At 34.8% G+C, this 15,801-nt stretch overlaps 1 protein-coding gene across 8 annotated transcripts in view; it reads right to left on the bottom strand.

Moving 5' to 3' along the window:
- EPHA6 (EPH receptor A6) overlaps nt 1-15,801 on the bottom strand; it is an 815,440-nt gene that overhangs the window by 359,149 nt on the left and 440,490 nt on the right. The gene's annotated exons all lie outside the window — the stretch shown is intronic.

Genomic DNA, 15,801 nt, shown 5'->3' with positions numbered 1-15,801 from the left:
AAGGAGAGGGAGAAGCAGGCTTCCAACTGAGCAAGGAGCTCGATGTGGGACTTGCTCTCAGAACTCTGGGATTATGACCGAACCAAAGGCAGATGCTTAACCAACTGAGCCACCCAGATGCCCCTGCAGCATACTCTTTATTCAAGTATCCTGCAAAAAGCTGAATTGTGCTCCTCCCATATTCATATGTTGAAGGCCTAACCCTCAACATGATGGTATTTGGAAATAGGGTCTTAGGAAAGTAGGTTTAGATAAGGTCATGAGGGTAAGATCCTCATGATAAATATGATTAACACCTTTATAAAGAGATCAGAGAATGCTCTCTCTCTCTCTCTGTCTTTCTGCCCCTCTCTCTTTTGTCATGTGAGGATACAGTGAAGAGGCAGCCATCTGCAGGCCAGAAAGAGGGCCCTTACCATTACCCTGTAACCATTAAAGGGTTGATTTCATAATTTAAAATCTTGCTAAAATAACTGTTAAGGCTGATATGGTTTCACTGGGGAATTCTACCAAAATTTTAAAAATTAACAACAATTTTATACAATCTCTTTCAGAATATCTCTTCTTCCAGAAGAGGAAAGAATACCTCACAACTCATTTTACAATGCCCATATTACCCTAAGACCAATGAGACAAATACAATACCAAACAAACACTCACTGTCTCTAATGAACTTACATGCAAAAATCCTCAATATAGCTTTAGCAAAATGAATTCAGCAGCATATAGAATTATACACCATGACCAAGTGGGATTTATTCTTGCATGTAAGACTGATTTGACATTTCAAAATCAATCAATGTAACACACTACCATCAACAAGCTAAAGAATTAAAATTATATGATCAATCAACACAGAAAAAGGATTTAACAAAAATCCAACAACCACATGATGAAAGCACTCAGCATAATGGAGGAAGATTACCTCAATTTAATAAAAAGCATCTATAAAAACATATAGATAACATCATACTTGATGGTGAAAAACTGAATGCTTTCCCCCTCACTATCAGGAACAAGGCAAGGATATCTACTCCTACCACTCTTATTCAACATAGTACTGAAAGTCTCTTTAGTAACACAACAAAGAGAGCAAAAGCATACGGAATGGAAAGAAAGAAATACAACTATCTCTGGTTGCAGACAGCATGATGTCTATGCAAAGAAATCTTAAGGAATGTACAAAAAAACCCCCACAAAACCCTCCTATAACTAATAAGTGAGTTCATCAAAACAGCAGCATACAAGACCAACACATAAAAATCAACTGCATATCTATATTTTACCAATGAAAATGTGGACACTGAAATTAAAAACTCAGTGCCATTTCTAGTTGCTCCAGATAGAATGCTATACACATACATTTAACAATACATGTACAGGATCTGCATGTTGAACATTACAGAATGTTGACAAAAGAAATCAAAGAAATCAAAGAAGACCTAAATAAATGGAGAGATATACTTTTTTTCATGGACAGGAAGACTCATTATGGTAAAGATGTCAATTATTCCCCAAATTGATTTATAGGATTAATATAATTCCAATCAAAATCTCAGCAAACCTTTCTGAAGACACAGACAAACTTATTGGAAATAAGGGAAAGGTACAGATCCTAGAATACCTAAAACAGTCTTGAGGAATAAAGAGGGAGGAAGTATTCTACCTAATAAAGATTTACTCTGTAGCTATAGTAATCAAAACAGTGTGGTATTAGAGGAAATATAGACATATCAATCAATGAAGCAGAACAGAGAATCTAGAAATGGACCCACACAAACATGCTCAAGTGATTTTTGACAAAGATTCTAAAGCAATTCAATAAAGAAGTATATAGTCTTTTCAGCAAATGATACTGGAACAAGTAGACATCCACAGGCAAAAGAAAAAAAAAAGAATCACAGCATAATCCTAATACTAACTCAAACTGAATTATATACAATGTACATGTAAATTTACTTAAATGTAAAGCATAAAACTTTTAGGACAAAAGCACAGGGGAAAATATTTAGGATCTAGGGCTTAGCAATGAATTCTAAGACTTGACACCAGAACATGATCCAGAAAAGGAAAACTGATAAATTATACCTTAACAAAATTAAAAACTTTTGCTCTGTGAAGACCATGTCCTGAGGATGAAAAGACAAGCTACAGACTGGAAGAAAATGTTTGAAAACTAAACACCTGACAAAATAATAGCATTTAGAATATACAAAGAACTCTCAAAATTCAACAGTAAAAACCAATCAAATTAGAAAATGGGAAAAGGACATCAAAAGACATTTCACCAAAGAGGATACACAGATGGCAAATAGGCACATGAAATGATATTCAACATCATTAGCTATGCAAATTAAAACTACAATGAGATGTAGCTACAGTTAATATACTGGTCAAAGTAAAAAAAATAGTGTGACATCAAATGCAAGGATGCAGAGAAACCAGGCCACTCATATTTTGCTTGTGGGAATGTATAATGGCATAAACACTCTGGAAATCAGTTTGGCAGTTTTTATATCCCTAAACATGCAATTACCATAGGGTTCAGTAATTCCACTCTGAGCATTTATCCCAGAGAAGTGAAAACTTATGTTCACAAAAAACCTGTAAATTTACATTGTGGTTTTATGTGTAATATCAAAAAAATGGAATCAGCCAAGGTGTTCTTCAACAGATAAATGATTAAACAAACTGAGATACACACACACACACACACACACACACACACACACACTGGAATACTACTCAGTGATTGAAAAGAACATTATAATATTGATACAACTAGGATGAATCTCTAGCAGGAATTATGCTGAATGAAAAAAGCCAGTCCCAAAAGTTTACATACTGTGTAATTCCATTTATATAATATTTGTTAAATGACAAAATTTTAGAAATGGAAGAGAGATTAATATTTGCCAGAAGAAAGAGGATAAAGAGGTGTGATTACAGAAAGGCAATACCAGGGATGATTGTAGTGTTAGTACTATTTGGTATCTTGTTACACAAGCCTACAGAGGTGATAAAATTTTATAGAACTCAACACACACATGCACACACGCACACACAGATACTCCCAAATGAGGACAAGTAAAAGTGGGGAAGGCTGAATAAAATTGGGTTATACCAATGCCAATCTCCTAGTTGTGATATTATAGTATAATTTTGCAAAGTGTTTCCATCGAGAAGGAAATTGTACAAAGTATATAAGGAGTATACAAAGATATCTCTGTATCATTTCTTATAGCTATATGTGAATCTACAATCATTTCAATAAAACTATCAATTAAAAATATAAGATTACTCTTCTCAGTAAATGCTTTTTTGTTGTTTTGGAAAATATAATTATGTTTTTATAAAGATGTTATTTATGATAGCATATACTGAGTTTGCTGTTATTATTAAATGGACTAATAAGTGAATATTAAAAAAATAAACTTAAAAATCCTCTTAGTCATCATTTACTTCCTTCTCTGTTTATACTAAGGAATATTGCATGTAAGTTGTAAAGTAATTCATATGCATTTTCATTTTCACTTCATGTTTACAAAACAAGAGGAAAATATCTTTTATTACAAACAATCTTTACTTCTGTGAAGATGTACAAAGTGAACCTGGAAATGCATTTCAAAGAAGACAACTGCTGAATTATTTTTCTAGGAAGATATAGAAGAATTTCACTTAAGAAAGCACTATACCGGGGCGCCTGGGTGGCTCAGTTGGTTAAGTGCCTGACTTCGGCTCAGATCATGATCTTAGGGTCCTGGGATCAAGCCCCCTGTCTGAACCTGCTCAGCAGGGTGTCTACTTCTCCCTTTCCCTCTGATCCTCCTCCGCACTTGTCTCTCTCTCTCTCTCTCTCTCTGTCTCAAATAAATAAATAAAATCCTAAAAAAAGAGAGGGCAACATACAAATTTACAGTTAGTAAATATATAAAATAGAGGAGGGTTGGTTGCACTACACAGTATTTTTATATTTTATAATTTAATTTATTGCTTATTACTTTTAGCAGTGAACTTTCCTGGTTCATTCAAAATGTAGCTGAAGTTAAAAGTGACAGTAAGAGGAGTTCTAGGCTCAAACTTCCTCCTAAAACAAAGTCTGATAGCCTCAATGGTGAGAGTGTTATTCACGGTATTTGGAAGACTGAACACTCTACTTGCCACTGAGAAGCTACTCCATAACACAGAAATTAATGATATAAGTTCTTGTTTGAATTCATAAAACTTTGATACACAACATTCTGCTAAGGAGCATCAGTGGATTGGTTAGGCAGTTTTAATGTAAATTAAGACATTTCTCAAATTTAATTTCAGAGGCTCTGCAATGAGGCAAATCATATTTCTTAGATATCTCATCAGATTTCCAGTGCTTTCTTCTATGATTACAACAGTTCAACAGTTTGTTTAAAATTATTTTGTCCTTTGCTGTGGGAAAGGTTTTTGCTGTTTCATGATGTGTGCTTTCAATTTCCGCTAATACCATTTGCTTGACTGAATACTAAAAAACTGAAGCTTCTGTAAAGAGCACACATTTCTGCCTCAAGTTATAAAAGTTTAAGATTCTTAAGTTCTAAATGGTTTCTAAGGGAGTATCCTTAATTCACTTTTGCTCAGAAATGGGCTGTGGGCAGTTAGATCTCTGCAGAGGGGGTAATTTTTACATCTTGGTCAGATTATTTTCCTGATTAATTCTTTTTTCCTCCTTTTTGATCACTACTAAGCTAGCCAGAACCATTTATTCAAAATAAAAATGTAAGATTTATATTGTTTAATGTGATATGCCAAAAATAAGAAAAAAGAGTGGCTGACTTATGGTGTCAAAGCCAAAGTACTCCAAATATTGTATAAAATTCTACAAAAAGCTACTAGCAGCAGTTGCCTTCCTTGTCTATACATTATATAAAACTCAGTCATGGGACACAGTTATACCTGAAGGAATTTCCATGTAAATATTTCTAGATTACAATATGTCTATGAATTGACTTATTTCAATTTTTGTGCCATGTGGATTCTCCAGAGTGACAAATTATTCTAAATATAGTGACTCTTGGGTAAACTAACTTCTATATTTCACTATTAGCTCAGATCACTGTCTTTCTCATACAGCACAATATACATGCAGTATATGTGGTATTTTATACCCATTTCTATCAAACTGCTTGAATCTCTTCTACTTCAGTTATTCTGATCTCTTCAGTTATTCTATGGTAATGAAAACTCCTTTACAACTTAAAACAACATACAGTAAAGTTTTTAATAAGCAGGACTGAGAAAACAGGAGATTCTTGGAAGTCTAAAATTTCAGTTAAATATGATGGAATAATGAAATATTTATAGTTATTATATTAGCAGACAGCAAGTTGCTTTCAAGGTAAATAGGCATAGGGAAGGTGGCCACAGGAATCAAGGTTTGAAATTATCTTTAAATTACAAGGAAAAGAAAATATTCATTGGTAGAATAAGACAGATACCCCAAATGATCAGAAGGCAAAGAGAATAAGCCTGAAGTGAGAGAAATAGCAACACCACCACTACCAAGCTACCCAACCAAGTATTATGGTGGCAGGTTCTGTATTACGTGATTTACCTGAATATTACAAGCTGAATTGCACCTCACCTCCTCAAGTCATATGTTGAAGCCCTAAGCCCCAGGACTTCAAAATGTGACTACTTGGAAATTGGACCTTTAAAGGATTAAGTTAAAATGAGGCCTTTAGGGTGGGTCCTAATCTAATCTGACTGGCGTCCTTGTAAGAAGAGGAAATTTGGCCACAGAGAGACATTAGGGATAGGTGTGCGTGCACAGAGGAAAGACTGTGTGAAGATACAGGGAGAAGGCAGTCTCTGCAAGCCGAGGAGAGGCTCCAGAAGAAACCAAACCTGCCAACACCTTCTTGGAATCCCAGTACCCAGAACTGTGAGAAATAAATTTGTTCATAATGCCACTCAGTCTGTAGTACTTCGTAATGACAACACTAGCAAACTAATGTAATGGATTAACCTCTTTATCCCTCAAATTATCCCTGTATTACTATGCCCACTTAACAGGTGAAGAAGTTGAAACAGAGAGATGTTAAGTGACTTGCCCCAAATCATACATCAATGAAAGTAACAAAAGCCTGGAATTCCATGTAGCCAGTCTGCCTCTAGAGCAACATGGCTAATTGTGATTAATACCATTCAGAACGTGGTGGCTCAGTTTAGAGACTAATGGAATGTTAAAACTCATTGGTTCATCTTTATCTATTAAACATTTATTACATGTGTATGTGCAAATGACATATTTACAAATGAGTGTAAATACAGCCTATCTTTTTCCTTCAAAAAACTTAGAATCTGATAATGGAAAAAAAAAAAAAAAACATGCACAAAGAAACAAGTTAGAAGAAAGAATGAAATACGTTCCCAAACCGTGAAAAATGACTATAAATATTCAGAGGAAGGGGTATCCCTTTGCTCTGGTATATTCAGGAAAGCATTGGAAATGAGGGTGGCATCTGAATGGTCCCTCAGAATACCTGTGGTGTCAGAGTCTGTGAAGATGGGAGAAGAGGGATCTGCACATGCACAGAGGGAGGAGGCAGGGAAAGAAAAAAGGGAGAGGTCTGCGAGGAGACACGCTGGAAAATGAGGGTGAGGTAGGCAGTGCAACTGGATTAAAAATTCTTGGGAACTCCTGAAGCTTTCTGCTTGGTATGGAGGATCACTCAACCAACAGAACCCGCATTTTCCTTTTTTAATCTAAAGAGAAAAACTGCTTCAGTTCATAGACTAAGTAAATGAGAAGTGACTTCAGATTTACATTTCCATCAGAATCTTTCTCAATATAATAATTTTAAGAACTAATTTTAAAGTTGTTACACTGTTTCTCAGTTCTATTCTGGCTTTTTATAGTTCCACTAAAATAGTGCTATCTGTAATTTCTCTTGTGCTTTGTAACTGTGTTTCTTTCTCCCTGTGGTACTACTAGGGGAAAGACTTTATTTTCTTTCTAGCCTTATTCTGCTTAAAGTCAATAGATCCCATTTACATTTTGCAATTTTATCAAACCTCCTAAAGTATTTTTTAGGTGGGGATTTGAATATAGAATTAAATACATGCTTTGGAAGAGAGATTTCTAGAGCTTTTTAAAAGATTTTAAATATCGTACAAGTTTCATGGGCATAGTGTTTTTGTTTGTTTGTTTAAGTCCCATGATTTAGGAACAGATCAGAGAACTGATTGATATAAACATGACCATTTCTCAACAAAAATGAGCTTATTAAAGTGTTTTCATTATAATTTTATAGTCAAAATTACCTTTTAGAATTTATGTGGAATTTCTTTTTATAAGCCCATTTTTATTATTTAATCTCTTTTTGTGAGACCTATATCTTGCCAGGGACATTCTGAGCTGTATGATCAAATGCTTAGAAAATCTAAAGTGGCATGTGGAGTTGAGTATTTTGTTCAATTTTATATATGCAGTTCTTGAAAGCTTTTTTTAAAACTACAAGGGAATATGACACCCTGAGGGGTCTAATTTTCTTTGTCATCCACCTGAATAACTTCAATTAACATTAATACACATGCTAGCATGTCTGCTCTGAATATGTAAAAGAAAGTAGTAAATGCTGGGATTGAAGGAAAAATCTGATTAGTTAAATAATACACTGAGCAATGTCATTAAGTAGGCCAGCTCTCATTAGGAGAATTGTTCTTCACTGAATCAAATACCATAATTAAAACATTAACAACTCAAAAAAATCTTTAATTTTTCCATTCAATTAAAGAGAAAAAAAAACATGTGCCACTAAAAATGTAATTGCATTTTAGTAGAGTGACTTGGTTTTAAATCATTGTAAAAATTTAGGATTCAAAAATCATATGGAATAAAATTCCTAATGTATTTTATGCATAATATTTCTCCTGGTAACAATTTTTTCCTAGCCAATAGAAAAATATTTCATTAATAAATAAGCTATAGTCATACTGTAATGCTTTCTTTCCTTTTAAGTCAATTATTACTGCTTTGATAACAAGTGGTTGAGAACATGGAACTCAGATAATAGTTTCTTATTTGCCGTGGAAAGCAGTGTCATTTTGAGAATAGTGGGTAACTTTTAAAGGTCATCTTGTGTATACTGTCATTTTCATTAACAGTACTTTTCTCTGCAAATCTGATGACACATGGAGAGATACTTAAACCTTTTGGAATTACCTTCCATAAAAAGGAAACATTAGCATAAGATTGATTAAGTGGAATTTACTTTTATTTTATTTTTATTTTGTTTTTACTTTAGTCAGTTATACAAAATTAAAAACATATCTCTAATCCAGAGACTTTAAGAAAAACATAGTCAGACAAGATGGTTTTTGTACACTTTAGCATTATTATTTTTTAAAATTTTAGTTAGCTAATGGTATTTTAGTAAATCTGTATATGGATTACCTCAGTTTGAGGTTGCTTTCTTTAAGAAGGAAAATTGTAGTGTAAGAAGGTCAAGTTCTTCATTAGCAAATGGAATGAAAAAGTTAATTTTCATGGATAGGAACTGGAAACAGGGCTGGCTTCAGAGGCATAAAATCTGTGCAGTCACACAGGGTCTTATGCTTAGAAGGGTCTTACACTTAGTTTAATGTTTGCTGTTGAAATTCTTAATAATTTTGAACAAAGTGCTCTACATTTTCATTTTGCACTGAGCCTCGTGATTTAACTAGCTGGTTCTGCCTGGAAATATGATTTTTTTACATGCTGTTGGCTGGTTTAAAACTAGTCTATAGTAACACAAATAATTTGTTGACTCTTCTTCCAATTTTCGTACTAATAAAAGTCAGTCAATTTACACATAAATTTCACTGTTGATTTGAAGTCCTGAGTTTATTTTGTCATGTGCTGCAAATGTCAGTTTGAAAAAGCTAGCCAAGCAAAAGGGAGACACATATTTTCAGATGACATTTTGGTCACAGACCCCACTCAGGGTCTTTAAAACTTTATTCATCTCCCGTTGGGGTGGGGGAAAGATAACATGAAGAATCTAGTTTGAAAATTTGGACATGACAAAACATTTTTATGATAAAATTGTATTAAAATATTGATTTCTGACTATGTCCTGAATAATTGGTATTTGGAAATGTATTAGAGCCTCCCTCACCTTCCCAACAAACAGAAACTGTATTAACAACTGTATCACTCAAACCAGGAAGTCCTTAAACTAAGAGTGTTTTAAAGCTCTGTTAGGAATTATTGACATCTAATACCCAAAGTAACAATCCAATTCACTTCTCAGGAGGGAAAAAAAGAGCAATCTGGAAACTTCTGGAAAAATAAGTGTGATAACTTGATGCTGAATCATTTCAACACTGATGAATCCAGCCTACTGCCTCTAATAGATAAGTAGTAAACCATTCCTAAGATGGCTCTTCCCAAACAATAAAAGCACACCCTTAAACCTGACATTTCCACAGTGATGAATCTTGGATGAAATCATATGAAATGTCAAAATAAAGACAGAAAAAAATCAATAGTTGTGCAGATGAAGCTATGTAAGGTCAATAGTTTCATAATGTTTGTGACAGGCCACCCATGTTTTTTGTGTGACACTATTTTTTAATGTGCAATAACTCCAAAGCACTGAAAATTAATTTTTGAGATGGAATTACCTCTTGACAAGGATATAATTAAATTCATACTTTTTTCCCCTGAGAACACAGAATGATGTGGTAAATAAGCTGTCCCTTCAAGGTCAGAATTATGTTATGTTTGTAAGCTCAGAAAAAAAGAAGCATCCTTTGGGTCCAACAGAGTGTCATTTGTCTCTCTCCTTCCCAATTCTCAGCCATGGGTCGGCAAAGTCACAGACTATGCTGGATGCTCTTCCATACCTCCCATAAACATATGTACTTGAAGGGGTAGGTACTATACAGTTGAACAGGAATACAGGTTTTGGACAAGTTTTGGGTGAGTTTCCCTCTCTGAGTTTTTGAAAGAGGAAGGATGATAACATGTTTCTGTCCATGATAATTTCACTCATTGTCTCTCTAAAGGGAAAGATTCAAACCTTTACTCCACTCCAGAAAAAAACAAATAGATTCACCAGCAGAAGATTAGCAATTTAGTATATTTCAGAGGCCACGTTCTATTTCTTCATGATTTGCCTTCTATTTTGTAACTTCTATTAAGTTTGACAGAGAAAGGGAAGAAAATTACAAGTATAACTCTTCTTTATTGTTTAAAATGCATCCATTTAAATGGGGAATAGAAATCATTAAAAATTCCCCATTCTTAGTTAATCTGAGATTTAGTTTTCTAATGAAATTTATTGTTTACTAAATATTTCTGTGTTCTCTGTTCTGAAATTAGATAACATTTTATTTCCTGAGAGTGTGTGGTTAAGATTATTATAAACCAATGCCAATTTTAAAACAAAATGATAATAGTAAAGAAAAAGAAATAGGAAAGGAAAGGATGTAAATGTGTGTGGGTTGGGGGGGAGACTAAACAAATCTCTTCTTGATTTTAGAGAAAGTTTTTAAAATGAAATTTTGTGAAAATGGATTGATGTCCCACAGTTATCAAAAGTTTTCAAATAATTAACTGCTTGTTCAAATATCGAAACAACCCCTAAAATCATGACAGAACTTGTGGTGTCACACTTTGTATTTTGTTTCAAAGTTTTAATTGTCTCATTATTTTTTACCTAATAAAGTGTAGTTTGCCTTTAGTCCAGCTCAGGATATGAAATACTTTAAATGATATTTTTAAAAAATTATAGCCTTTACATATAAAATATTTTCCTGTTTTAAAAACATAAAGCAGTATGAGGGGGCTTGGAAGATGGCAGTGGAGTAGGAGGAGCCTAGGTTTGTCTCATCCCATGGATACAACCAGATAACTATCAAATCATCCTAAATACCCCAGAAATCAATCTGAGGACTGAGAGAACTACATAACTAAAGGTAGAGAAGAGGCCACATCGAAGAAAATAGGAAGTGTAGAAATATGGTTTGGAGGGAAAAGGATCAGGGCCGCTGTGGCAGGAGGGAGCCGTGGTCATGGAGAAGGGCAAGAGATAGACTAGTACACAGGGGAGCACACGTGGAAGATGAATCCCCATAGCAATTGGCTTGGAAAGCAAGAGGGGCTGAATTTTGTGAGTTCTTGCAACCAGGGTGGCTGAAAGCCTGGTTTTGAAAGTTAGTGGGCCTGGCTGGGATGGAGTCCAGAGGACATTAGAGCTGTTCTTGTAAGAAGGTAGGGCAAACAGTCTGTGAACATACAGTGTGGAAACAGAGATCTGAAGAGTGCCTGGGGCACACAGTGGAGAGGTTATTTACTCATCTTGGAGTGTGTCCCAGAGAGGCAGCATTCACAGAGAGACCCCTCTGGAAACAAAGGAACTAGCAGGTGCCATTTCCCTCCCCCCACCCCTCAGCATAAGCACAGGATCACTTGCAGGAACCAGTGCAGTTCAGACACTCGCTACCAAACTTGCTTACACCAAGCCCCACCCTGCCATGTTCTGGTGGAATTGCCTTTCCTAGTCACACTTGCCTGAGTCTCAGTGTGGTGGGCTCCCTCCGCCATAAGATAGGGCCAAGCCCCTGCCAATATCATGTCTCATGACCTGAGAGTTTTACAGGGCCTTGGTTCTGGCAGTGTTGGCAACAGGTTTCATTTCACAAGCAGACCAGAGGGCACCTAGCTAAAACTCATCACATTCAGGCCAGGGAAAAAACACTGCCCACAACAAGCAAAGAGAACCTCTGCAGATGACTGGCCTGAAGGATAAAGTGGCCAGGACAAAACAGCAGAGTACATGCAGCACACATTGGAGTACTCCCTAAAGCACCAGGCCCTGGGAAACAGGGGATGCTACACAGTAGGGCACTACAGGATCTCTTCTTCATAAGGCATTACCCTCAAGAACAGGAGATGTAGCTGACTTTCCTAACACAGAGAAGCAGGCACAGACACTTACACAAAATGAGAAGACAAGAATTTGTCCCAAACGAAAGAACAGGACAAGGCCACAGCCAGAGCCCTATGTGAAATAGATATAATTAACATACCTGATACAGAATTTAAAGTAATGATCATAAAGATACTCACTGGACTTGAGTAAAGAGTGGAAGGCATCAGTGAGACTTAACACAGAGCTAAGGAATAATATAGCAGAGATAAAGGGCTCAATAAATGAAATAAGAAATACACTTGATGGAATGAACAACAGATTGGAAGAAGCAGAGTAATGGATTAATGACCTAGAAGACAGAGTAATGGAAAGTAACCAAGCTGAACAAAAGAGAGAAAAAAGAATTTTGCAAAATGAGAACAGACTTAGGGAACTCAGTGACTCTATCAGATATAATACATTAATATTATAAAAATCCCAGAAAAAGAGAGAAAAGGGGAAAGAAAATTTATTTGAAGAAAGAATAACTGAAAACTTCCTTAATCTGGGGAAGGAAACAGATATCCAGATCCAGGAGGCAAAGATAACCCCCAGCAAAATAAACAAAAGCAGATCCACACCAAGACATATTGTAATTAAACTGGCAAAATATAATATGATAAAGAAAAAAATTTTAAAAGCAGCAAGACAAAAAAAAAAAAAGAGGGCAGTAACATACAAGGGAAACTCCATGAGGCTATCAGTAATTTTTTCAGCAGAAACTTTCCAAGCCAGAAGGGAGGAGCATGATATATTCATAGTGCTGAATGGGAAAAATCTGCAGCCAAGAATATATCCAGCAAGGCTACCATTCAGAATAGAAAAAGAGATAAAAAGTTTCCCAGATAAACAAAAACTAAAGGAGTCTGTGACCACTAAACCAGCCCAGCAAGAAATATTAAAGGGGACTTTTTGAGCGGAAAAGGAAGACCAAAAGCAACAGTATGAAGTTAGGAAACACAAAAGCAGTACAAATGAATATTTTTGTATAACATTTTAGTCAAGGCACTCACACAATAAAAGGATGTAAAATATGACACCATATACCTAAAATGTGGGAAGGAGAGGAATAAAGAATAGGTTCAAACTTAAATGGCCATAAACTTAATATAGACTGCTACATGCAGAAGACATTACATACAAACTTAATGGTAACTACAAATAAAAAACCACTAATAAATATGTAGAGAATAAAGAGAAAGAAATCCAAGCATATCACTAAAAAAGACCAGCAAACCAAGAAAGAAAGAAAAGACAAGAAAAGATCAGAGGAAATCTTCCAAAACAACCACAAAACAAGGAATAAAATGGCAATAAATACATAATTATCAATAATTACTTTTAATATATACAATGGAATATTATTCATCCATACAAAAGAATGAAATTTTGCCATTATCAGTGACATGGGTGGAGCTAGAGATTATCATGCTGAGTGAAGTAAGTCAGAGAAAGACAAATACCATATGATTTCACTCATGTAAAATTTAAGAAACAAAACAAATGAGCAAAGGGGAGAAAGAAAGAGAGAAAAACCAAGAAATAGACTGTTAATTATAAAGAACAAACTGATGGTTACCAGGGGGAAGGGAGACAGAAGGATGGAGGAAACAAGTGATGGGGATTAAGGAATGCACTTGTGATGAGCACTGGTGATATATGGAATTATTGAATCACCATATCATAAACCTGCAACTAATATAATACTGTATGTTAACTAACTGGAATTAAAATAAAAGCTTAAAATTTATAAAAATAAAATAAGGCAGTATGTACATTTGTTTGATTTCAGATTTGAAAGTAATGAAAGTGTCTTGGAAATTCTGAAAGGGTCTAGAATACTGAAGTGATTAAATAATGAAAATTAGAAGTTAATTATACATATTGAAATAAAAAATTTGAAATCATAATGTAGATAATGACTTGGAAAACAAGAAGGAGCAGTCATATAAAATACAAAACATTTTGAAAATAAAGAGAAACAATGCCACTCTGAGCCACACCAAATCATGTTTTTAAAAGTACATTATAGATATCCCACTACCAGTTAGATATAAAAAGTCATGAAAGACCATCATTCTTACCATAATAATGAGAAAACACAAGCTAAACAAAACAAGTCATAGTTTTAATATGTGCATTTAAGATTATTGAAAATACTTAGAACTGAGTAGTAATGGAAATTTATAAAATGTAATGAAAGTAGTGCTTAAAATAAAATTTAACTTTAAGTATTTATAGTAGAAAAGAGACTATTAAAAGAAATGATTTAGGCTTCAATGCAAGAACCATCAACAAAAAACAAAAGCATATTGGGGCGCCTGGGTGGCTCAGTCGTTAAGCGTCTGCCTTCGGCTCAGGTCATGATCCCAGGGTCCTGGGATCGAGCCCCACATCAGGCTCCCTGCTCTGCGGGAAGCCTGCTTCTCCCTCTCCCACTCCCCCTGCTTGTGTTCCCTCTCTCACTGTGTCTCTCTCTGTCAAATAAATAAATAAAATCTTAAAAAAATAAATAAAGATAAATAAATATTTAAAAAACAAACAAACAAACAAACAAACAAACAAAACAAAAGCATATTATGCCCAAGGAAAGAGAAAGGATTACAGATATAAACAGATATAAATGACATAAAAAACAAATAATTGATTTCTACTAAGCTCAAACTACTGTAGTACTTATAAAAAGAAAAACAAACAAACAAACAAAAAACCCTAGCTAATCCCCTAGCAATATTAAGATAATCCACCCCCACATAAATTACTAATTGCTGAATTACAGATCCTCCCAGCACAATAGATATTTTGAACAACTTTCTGCCAATAATTTCCACCCTCACATGCATTACTAATTGCTGAATTACAGATCCTTTGAGAACAATAGATATTTTGAAAAACTTTCTGCCAATAATTTGACAATTTAGGAGAAATGAAGAAATGCCTTGAAAAAAACATAACGTTTGAAATACTCAGAAGAAGATATAGAATGGTTGACTAATTCTATACATGTTTATATAAATACATTGTCATTTAAAGATTTCCACAAGGAAATCTCTAGGACCATATGGCATCACTGGAGAGTTCTACCAAATATAAATGACAATAACAAGAACAAAAAGAAAACTCTTTCAGAATAGAATGATGAAACACTTCCCAAATGGCTTTATGTGGCTAGTACAATCATTTTATCAAAATCTGACAAAGACGTTATAAGAAAAGAGATTTAGAGACTAGAATTCTGCCTGATTATAAATGTAAAAATCTTCAACGAAGTTTTAGCAAATATTATCCAGAAATAGACACAAACAATAATATATCACAATTAACTGGGGTTTATCCCTGAAATGAAAGGTTGGTTTAACAGCAAAAATCAGTAATGCAAGGTAAAGGTTCAAAATCAGTCAAAATTGGCAACAGAATAAAGGAGAAAAAAACTCACATATCATAGATGCAGAAAAAAAAGTGATAAAATTCCACACCATTTATAAAAAGAAGCAAACTTTTCAGACAATCTATGCATAGGAAGAAACTTCTTTAATCTAATATGGGTAAGTACAAAAATTATATAGCTAGGGCGCCTGGGTGGCTCAGTTGGTTAAGCGACTGCCTTTGGCTCAGGTCATGATCCTGGAGTCCCAGGATCGAGTCCCACATCGGGCTCCCAGCTCAGCGGGGAGCCTGCTTCTCCCTCTGACCCTCCCCCCTCTCATGTGCTCTCTCTCTCTCAAATAAATAAAATCTTAAAAAAAAAAAAATTATATAGCTAGGATCATACCCAACAGTGATGTTTCTGCACCTCCCCCAAATCAGGACCATAACATGGATGTGTACTATCATCATCTGTTCTGTATTTTATTGAGGTCCTAGTCCA

The sequence above is a fragment of the Halichoerus grypus genome, chromosome 1 (assembly GCF_964656455.1).
Source record: "Halichoerus grypus chromosome 1, mHalGry1.hap1.1, whole genome shotgun sequence".
Taxonomy (NCBI): Eukaryota; Metazoa; Chordata; class Mammalia; order Carnivora; family Phocidae; genus Halichoerus; species Halichoerus grypus.
This window is presented reverse-complemented; position numbering and strand designations above follow the sequence as displayed.